Source organism: Octopus bimaculoides, chromosome 13 (genome assembly GCF_001194135.2).
Source record: "Octopus bimaculoides isolate UCB-OBI-ISO-001 chromosome 13, ASM119413v2, whole genome shotgun sequence".
NCBI classification, from domain to species: domain Eukaryota; kingdom Metazoa; phylum Mollusca; class Cephalopoda; order Octopoda; family Octopodidae; genus Octopus; species Octopus bimaculoides.
Window position 1 is genome coordinate 20512174 of NC_068993.1, and position 9898 is coordinate 20522071.

A 9898-nucleotide genomic window follows, 5' to 3' on the forward strand; every position below is an offset into this window, starting at 1 on the left:
GGACCGAGACAAATTTGTTGGGTATGAGTTGATCTATTTAAGGCGAATTATTGGCTCCCGAATGCTTCAGTTTAATACTCTATCACGTGACCTTATTAGGGGCTGTGATTGGTCAGTTTGCGTTCTGGCGGGAACGGTTCGAAGAAGTTGCCGATTCGAATAATAATCAGTCACGTGATGCCAAGGAATGGGTTCTCTACTACGCTCGCATTTATTTATATTTAAATGAGAAGATTGTATGTAATGGCGATAGTAGTTTTGTATCTAATGGCGGGAGGTAGTTTCACTACAAGTACCTGGTTTTTAAAAAAATAAGTACTGAGGTGGATTTGCTCAACTGAACTGTTTGTAGCTGTGCCTCAGCATGGTCGCAGTCTAATGACTGAAACAAGTGAAAGGTAAAACGCACATTACAACTTTATTAACAATAAGGAAAAGAAAGAATACGAAGAGTTAGCAAAAGTTGTGTGCAGCGATGCGTGGAGGGGAGAGAAACTCATCCACACAGTATGCACAGAGTTATGTTAAATAAGAATCTTTAGAGCGAGGACAAAGATAGGACTCTTGGCCAGTTGACTGCACACAGTCAATTTGAACGAACCTGTTTATGAATTTGAGAGAGAGAGAGAGAGAGAGAGAGAGAGAGAGAGAGCAATTTGACCTATGTTTTCACCAAGGGGATATAAATAATGTAAACACTCATTGATGATTTTACTTGCAAACAAAATGAGTGACGAAATTGAATTATTGGACATGCTGTTTTATTGTCAGTTAATATTTCTATTTGTTTTAGAAACTTTTTTTGTTTATGTTTATGAGAAAGAGAAGGAAAAGGAATAAAAGAAAAACGATTCAATGTAAATAACATTTTTAATGAAGCGTGGATAGAAGAATGTAAACTCTATACATGGTGGGCGAGAGAAAAAGCGACAGCTACATACACATATGTGTATGCATGCATATACATGCATTTATGTTTGTGTATGTATCAAATATTTGCTAAAAGTGTTTGTATTTGTCAAGGAAACAGCATTAATAGTACTCACAGAGACATGTTCAGACAAGTAAAGCTTAAAATGAAAAGAAAGAAGCTACAAGTAAATAAGGCACACATCACAATCCATTTTCTTCGACTGTGACTATCTTCTTTATGCTTATTTTTATTAATGTTGTTCAATAAAGGCGGTGGTTTGGCAAATTCGTTGTTGGGTATTTGTTTTAGCTCTTTACATTCTGAGTTCAAATCCGACCGAGGTTAACTTTTCTTTTCATCCTTCAGGTGCCGCCAAAATAAAGTACCAGTCACATATTGGAGTCGATGTTACGGAAAAATCCAACCCGTCAAAATTTCTGACTTCGTACCTATTTAGAAGCAATTATTGTTGATGCAAACTTTATTATACACACATACTTTTTGTTGCAGTCTTGCTGGAGCACTGCTTTGAAGGGTTTAGTCCAACGAATCTACGCCAGTACTTATTTTTAAGCTTGCTACTTATTCTATCGATCTTTTTCTGCAGAAACAGTAAGTTACAAGGGCGTAAACAAACCATCATCGGTTGTTAAGCAGTGATGGGGGGTAAACACAAAGATGCATGCACGCACCTATCTATCTATCTATCTACGACAGGCTTCTTTCAGTTTTCGTCTACCAAATCCACTCACAAGGCTGTAGTGCAAGATACTTGCACAACGTGCCGCGCAGTGGAGCTGAACCTGAAGTCACATGGTTGGGAAGCGAACTTCTTTCCACGCAATCAGGTCTGCGCCTATATATGTAGATTATATGAAATAGTAACACAGTATGTTTATTCATCACGCATCTTATTCAGAATGCTGTTTCGTTTACCGGTCAAAAATATATCAAACTTATTACAAGCCAGAAAGACATGCATAATCTATCTCACTGACCTTATAAATAGGCGGCCTGGAGCCAAGCGAAAATACTAATATCGAGTCAATTACCATAGTGTTTAGTTACGTTTCTTCACGTCCTCAGTGCATGTCTTACTGCCCTTATCTTCCTGCTATCGCCAAAAGATACACCATTTGACTACCAGCGCCGATTTAATCGATTTAACTTCTTTCCTAAAATATTTTGATTTTATATTAAAGTTAGAAATCATTATTCATATTCTTTACAAAGAGGCGAGTTGGCAGAATCGCTACATTCTGAGTTCAAATTCCGCTGACTTCGACTTTGCCTTTCATCCTTTCGGGGTCAATAAATTAAGTACCAGTCGTGTACTGGGGTTGATCTAATCGGCTGTCACCCTCCTCCGAAATTTCAGGCTTTGTGCCTGGAGTAGAAAGGATTATTTATATTCTTCTCTCAAACTGTAAAAACTGACTCTTTAGTTATCATTATCATTCATCCTTATTACCATTACGAAGGGCGGTGGATGGGGAGAATCGAAAGAGAGTCAGATAAAATGTTTTACGGGATTTTTTCTGGAGCTTTACGTTCTGAGCTCAAATCCCGTCGGTCAACTATCCTTTCAACGCTTCCCTTGGTGCTTATGCTAGAAACAAATAACTATTTCTACTCTTGGTACAAGGCCTTGAGTGGAGGCGCAATGGCCCAGTGGTTAGGGCAGCGGACTCCCGGTCATAGGATCGCGGTTTCGATTCCCAGACCGGGCGTTGTGAGTGGTTATTGAGCGAAAACACCTAAAGCTCCACGAGGATCCGCCAGGGGATGGTGGTGAACCCTGCTGTACTCTTCCACCACAACTTTCTCTCACTCTTACTTCCTGTTTCTGTTGTGCTTGTAATCCAAAGGGTCAGCCTTGTCACACTGTCCCCTAGAACTACGTTAAGGGTACACGTGTCTGTGGAGTGCTCAGCCACTTGCACGTTAACTTCACGAGCAGGCTGTTCCGTTGATCGGATCGACTGGAACCCTCGACGCCGTAAGCGACGGAGTGCCAACACACACACAACACAAGGCCTTGAAAATTTTTCGGGGAAAGGGAGCTAGTTGATTACATCGACTCCAGTGCGTAACTGGTACTTATTTCATCGACCCCGAAAGGATGAAAGGCAAAGCCACCCTCGGCGCTAGAAACAAATAATACCTTCACTGTTACCGTTGCCATCATAACTACTCTTAAAGGCTGCAGATGAGACTCTTCGCCAAGTTGGATAGAATGCCTTACGGTATTTGTTTCTGCTCTCTGCCCACTGAATTTGAATACCACCGATGTCAACTTTGCCTTTCATCCTTTTGTAGGGGATAAAGGTGCCCGACTCAGTGGTTAGGGTTCGATTCCTGGCGGTGCGTTGCATCTTTGTGCAAGACACATTATTTCACGTTTCTCCAGTCTACTCAGCTAGCAAAATTGATGCTGTATCACACTGAATTTCCTTAAGAACCACATTAAGTGAACACGTGTCTGTGGAGTGCTCAGCCACTTGCACGTTAATTTTACGAGCAGGCTGTTCCGTTGATTGGATCAACTGAAACCCTCGTCATCGTAATCGACTGAGTGTCAGTTAAGGTTGAAGGAGGATTAAGTAATTGTCTCAAATTGGATTCAATCCAGCACTGGCTGTTTCTCTCTCACTCTGTTTGTGGAATGAACATCTGCTTAAACGTTAGTTTCATAATTAGAAATTCAGCCAATAGCACAGTTTAATGTTCGTCGTTGAGACCGACGAAGAATCTACCTCAGTTACTGTCACAGTTTTTCTCTTTTTAGTTTTCACCAGTTTTCTTTCTGTTTACTGAAATATAAAAATAAATATTTGAAGTGCAATAATAACTGAATCCAATAAAGACCAATATACGAAATATACACTAGATTAGCTTACAGTACTTAAAACTTAATGACATGTTTGCGTTACAAAACAACAAAAGTAATTTCGTAGAATTATCAACATCTAGGTTTACTATAGTTTATATCTGATAACAGTTACATTTATTGCAATTTAGAACCTCATTAGAACTTGCTTACATATAGGATTGACAATGCCTAGGTAATTACGGCATATGAACATTTCTAGTGCAACTAATATTTAAGTTCCTCTATATCTATGTTTGTAAAGCGTCTTGTTGTTGTCATGTAAGAATCAGAATTTTAGATCTCGTTACGTCGTTTAGAATTAATCCTGATCTAAATCTTATTAATATCTAAGCGACCAAAAATTACCGACAATAAGTGAAACTGACATCACTTATTGCCATCAACAATTAAATATTCTTATATTACATCATGTTGGTAAACTCGCATGTTTGTTAAAGAACATCATTAAATGATAGTTGTGTACAGGCAGAATTAATAGCTCGTCGGATGACATTACCTCAGTCTACATTCTAACTTCATACCTTTACGAATGGACTTTGCGTGTGAAATGACTAGTAAAGATTAGTGTTTGTCATGTTTTGGAGCTCATTCAAGTGACTATAATCTTCTAAATCCGTGGCCCAACATTTCTATTTATCATGCCCCTCCATTAGCATCTCTCAGCCAGTGGCTTTTCTTACACCCAGGATTTTCACATAACTTTCATATTTTTTCACTTCAAAGGCATTTTTTCTTTTCTCCTGGTTCTTTCCTGTCGAGCTGGCAGAAACGCTCGGTTTGGACAGTCTGCCTTATGAATTATATGAGTTCATGCCAGATTTGTTTGGTGGCCTCTTGGCAGACATCTACCGTAACTGGGAGCAGAATGGGAGAATTTTTAGTGTGGTTAGTCGGGGTGTAGTAGTACTGCTGAGGAAGGACGCCAACAATGAGGACGTTCTAAGGAATAACTCTATTAGGGAATAACTCTATAAAACAAAAACAGTTTAAGATTTTGTCCAAGGTGTTACCGATAAGGTTGGTATTTGTCGCAGGTAGCCTGGTCGGTGAAGCACAAACGTGTGCAATCGCAAATAGGTCTATCCACAACCGCCAACTTATGCGATACATTATAGAGAGGGCTGGGACCAAAGCTGGCTTCGTGGGTGCTCTGATCAATTTGGATCAATTCAAAGAATTCGATAAGGTCGACCATCACTACTTGGAAGCTGTCCTGAAAGCAGCTGGTTTCGGGCCCATTTTCAGAGGCTGGATCGCTGCAATCCACGGCTCGGTAGTCTAAGTGAATGACCACCTATCAGAACCGTTTCGAATCGCATGCTCGGTCCGTCAGGACTGTCCACTGTCACCTCTTCTGTACGTGCTGACTCTCAAGCCATTGCTGCGGAAGTTGGAGCAGTTGAGGGGCATTCCTTTCGAACTGGAATATTGGAGGTCAGTGTTGACGTACACAGATGACATCACTGTCATGGTGTTGTACGCCCCTCCGAAGTAGAGATGGTCGACTCCATTCTAAAAGAATATGAGTTGGTTGCATGGGCGAAAATCAACACCGACAAGTCGATGAGCTTGCGATTAGGCATCTGGAGAAGCAATATCGTTGCAGTCGCACGGCGTCGTCGGACGCTGGACTGATGGACTAGTTAAGCTACCAGGGGTCTGGTTCGGTCACGACCTTCAGGTAAGTAAGAGGCATAAGTGGCGAATGCTTACAACGCCTCCGTCATCGTTTATCGCTTGGCCGTCATGCCTTGTCCCAGTTACTGCTTGATAGGTCGGAGCGTTTCTTATTTATCTTTTGGAAGAGACGCATTCCAATGGTGGTGAGTCTGCTCAAGCTTCGTTAGCAAAATATAGAGGATTAGTGGCAGGGAAATGCAATGATGTCCACAGCGAGACCTTGGGCGTTGACGAAAACGAACTGTTATGGAGGATTTTGAGGCCGAGGACTACTATGGATAATTTCCAGATGTCTTTGGCCTGGCAGTGCTATCAGGAGGTGCTACCGGTTCGAGATAAACTCTGCAGGCACAGATGTACTGTCAGGCGAATTTATGACTTGTGGAGTTATGTTGAACAGCTGCTGTCTCGAGTGGAACGGATCCGTCTGTCGGACGAGTCTATAGTGATGGTTGTTCCGTCACTCTCCGTTAGTTGGGCAGGTAAGGCAGTTTTCTTTTGCCTGGTGGCTGTGGTGAAAGAGGTTGTCAGGTGGGTGAGGTTGAAAAGCATGAGGACAGACACATTCCTCTTTGGTAAAGCTCTCATCGACTTTTTCAAGTTTCACTTGTAAAGGAGAGAGAGGGTAGAAAAGGAATTGCTGTCTTTGAATAGGTTTACTGAAAGGTGGGTGAAAGTTTCGAAAATGACAAGAGTGGATGGCTCCGCTGTAAGTGTGGACTTGTGAGTCGGAGAAAACGAATTTTCTGATCAGACTTATGACGATAGAGCTTAATTTGAGGGATATTTTGGCTTCTATTTCTAGCAGGTCGAGTGACCGTGCAAGAAGCTACTCTGTTGTTAGTTAGTTTCTGTGTAAAGGTTTCCTGTGCATACAGTCGTTCTTCGCTTCTATAAGGATATATATTTTTAATATGTTGGCTCATATGACGTTTTTTAGAAACGTTATAGGAGTCAGGCAGTAAAAAAATATACGCTTGTAATAAGGTCAGGTGAAATATGTGCAAATAGAAAGTGAAACGACTTTGACAAATGCACAATATATATTTATCAGATCAAGTTTGTTTCAAGGTTGGAAACAAAACGTTTGTTCTGTTCATCTTTCTCACACCAAACTCCTCATTCATACGATTTCAGGATGTGGTTCTGTCTAGTACATATGTGTGTGCGTGTTTGTGTGTGTATGCGTGCATGTGTTCGTGTATGTGCGTGCATGTGCTTACGTGCGTGTGCGCACATGCGCGCTCGTTTGTACGTGTGTGCGCGTGCGCGCTTTCGCGTGTGTGTCTATGCGCGTATGCGCGTGCGCGTGCGGGCGTGTGTATCTGTACGTGTATATGTGTTTGTGTGTGTGTGTGTGTGTATGAGTTTGTGCGTCTGTGCGCGTGCGTGTGTTGGGTGGGCTGAGGTGGATATAGAACATTGGTTCTCAACCATTTTTAACCTATAGACCCCTTTGATTCCTCTTTAATTTGAATGGACCCCTCTCCCATAGCCATAGGATGTTTAAAATATCCTATTATATTTTTATAATTAGCTATTATTAGGAATCGTATAAAAAACGTATTTTGTGTATTGTAGAAGTACAACCAATTTACTGCCGATAAATTTTAGTAACAAAAAATATATGGAAACTCAAGGGCCATATATATTTATGGACCTCGGTTAAGTCACTGATATGATATGAAAGTAGCCAACTGTCAGGAACAGGGACGGATGTAGTATCGTTAGAAGAGGCAGTGATGAATCAGCACGTTTTGTGAGTTTGAGTCATTGTTAATTATTTGAATGGTCTTCATTTTAATTATGTTCCTGGATATTTCGTGAGCAACAGTAACGAGTAGGAACGCTTGTCCATTGTGAGTATCACATGAACTTTGTAAACGAATAGATGTTGATGTTGAAGACTTCTGAAAAATCGTATACAGGCGTCTTGGGCACCTCACAGCAAACTTGTTTCCGTGAACAGAGACATCGTAAACATTCTCGACTGGGGGCTTAACAATCCTGTATCCATCACCCACTCTAGTCCTAGACAAAATTCAATTAGAACCCGCAAAGAAATCACAAATGCTTGGTGTCATACTTGCTTTCGATATATTCTTGATTTCTCACATTAACAGCAAACGATTTGTATCGAATACCTTCGTGCACCACAGTTCTGATAGTTCCCTCCAACTGAAGTTCTTTGGCGATGGTCCTCATTGATTTTCCGGAAGCATCAATAATATGTAATATTTCGAACATTACGCAATATTTCAGCATTACGTTATATTTCGGTATATTTTGCTTTATGAATTCAATAAAGGCAACAATGCAACGGAAAGAGCGAAGAATATTAATGCAGTATATGGGGATCGGACAGTAAGCGTTAGCTAGTGTCAACGGTGGTTCCAGAAATTCCGAGCCAGAAATCACTGCCTAGAGGACTAAATATTGCCAGTAAAGAATTCACTATGAAGTTTCTTTATCTATCAGAAATAACAACCAAATCATACTCTGTATTCCTATTAAGATAGAAGGACACGTTCGATAATATGGCTTGTTTATAAAAAAAAGTAAGAAAGATGGTCATGGCCACAGATAGAAAACCTTTCATTATAAGTCTACTCATTCTTCGACAACCTGAGGATAAACAAGAAAAACATCAGGCTTCTTGAAATGGTATTTAATGTTAGTGATATTGACGGTGGTGAGCAGGCAGAACCGTTAGCACACCGGACAAAATGCTTAGCGGTATTTTGTCCGTCTTTCTGTTCTGAGTTCAAGTTCTCCCGCGATCAACTTTGTCTTTCATCCTTTCAGGGTTGATGAATTAAGTACCAGTTGAGCCTTGGGTCGATGTAATCGACGTACTTCTACTCCCGAAATTGCTGGTCTTTTGCCAAACTTTGAAACCACTGTTCTATATTTAAGAGATGAGGAATTATTTACATTATTTACATTTGACGGATATTTGTCCTCATCTTGTTTGTTGTTAACACACGTTTCGGCTGATATACCCTCCAGCCTTCGTCAGGTGTCTTGGGGAAATTTTAAACCTGGGTTCTCATTCCTAACGATGTTACTATTATTATATTATTATTATTATTACTATTATTAATCAGGTCGCTGCTGTGAATCGAACTCGGAATTTTGGGGTTAGTAGCCCGCGCTCTTAACCACTACGCCATATGCCCGTGGGCAATTATGTTATTATTGATAGTGAAGGTTGCGAGCTGGTAGCATTATTACCGTCCCGGAGAAAATGGTTAGCGGCATTTTTTTCCGGCTTTGCGCTCTGACTTCAGATTCCGCATAGGCCGACTTTGGTTTCATCTTTTTGGGATCGATAAAAGTAGTATCAGTTGCGCACTGGTGTCAATAAAATCAATACAAGTTGCGCGCTGGAGTCGATGTGGCCCCCGCCCCACAAATTGCAGGCCTTGTTCATATAGCAAAAAGGAATATTAACGATATTGTTAAATTAGTTGATTTTTGTTATCTATTCATTGATTTCCTGTAAATGTGACACTTAGGCAATTTTATCATCCACTGTTTGTAATATAACATTAATATCGAATAAAAGTGATGAGTAGGTATGACTTCTCGAACCAGAAACATTATAGAATCCGCGTGGGCCTGCACTTATGCTGTCTCAATAGCACACGAATACACCTACACAAATGAGATATGGAGAACGAGATTATTTGACGTCCCTGTTTGTTTCTCGGAAAATTAGTAATATATTTTAGTTGTGACGCTGAACTGAGATTTTATAGAAATGATAACAAAAAGAGTGTATTGAACTTACAGTGAATTAAGAATCTATTGAAGTGAATTAACAAAAATTGATAGCGTATTGAATTTACAGCTAATACAGAGTGAAGCCTAGAAGCATTCGCCACCTCCGTCCGACTTTTCATGAAGAGACTTCGTCGTGGCTCATTCATTCTTTTCTTTGTTCTTACAAATGAATTAAGTGGTCCATCGATCCACCGACAAACGCTAGCAGGCATGGACTTGCTTTTGTAAGTGCCGCGTTGAAAGTATACAGGCTTCAGGTTAAAACTTCTAACTCATATCACTACATATTTTTCTTATCATATATATACTTTTTACAAGTGAGCGCTAATGGCGTGGATTTGTTTAAGGTGTATCACAACTTGCCAGGAAGTGATCCACTCACTTGATTTCATGATCTTCCTCTACAGCACATATAAAATGAGACATGCAAGCTCCAGTTTCGAAACAGCAAATGACTGCTGCTAACCCGGCTATGGTTTTGAGTGGTGCCTTCTGTAGCATGTCCGCCATGCATCACTCTCTCCATCCGCTGGTTCAAGTGTTGAGATCTGTCGTAATCATCATCCGTTTGTTCTACCGCTGGGGTCTTTAAGGGTTGGTCGTGCTTATATATATACATATATATA

At 40.5% G+C, this 9898-nt stretch overlaps 1 long non-coding RNA gene across 1 annotated transcript in view; it reads right to left on the bottom strand.

The window, feature by feature from the left end:
* Nucleotides 1-856: 856 nt before the first annotated feature.
* LOC128249280 (uncharacterized) overlaps nt 857-9898 on the bottom strand; it is a 55974-nt gene continuing 46932 nt past the window's right edge. The window contains exon 2 of the long non-coding RNA XR_008265374.1: nt 857-3726. This is a non-coding gene — a long non-coding RNA (uncharacterized LOC128249280). The remainder of the gene's footprint in view (nt 3727-9898) is intronic.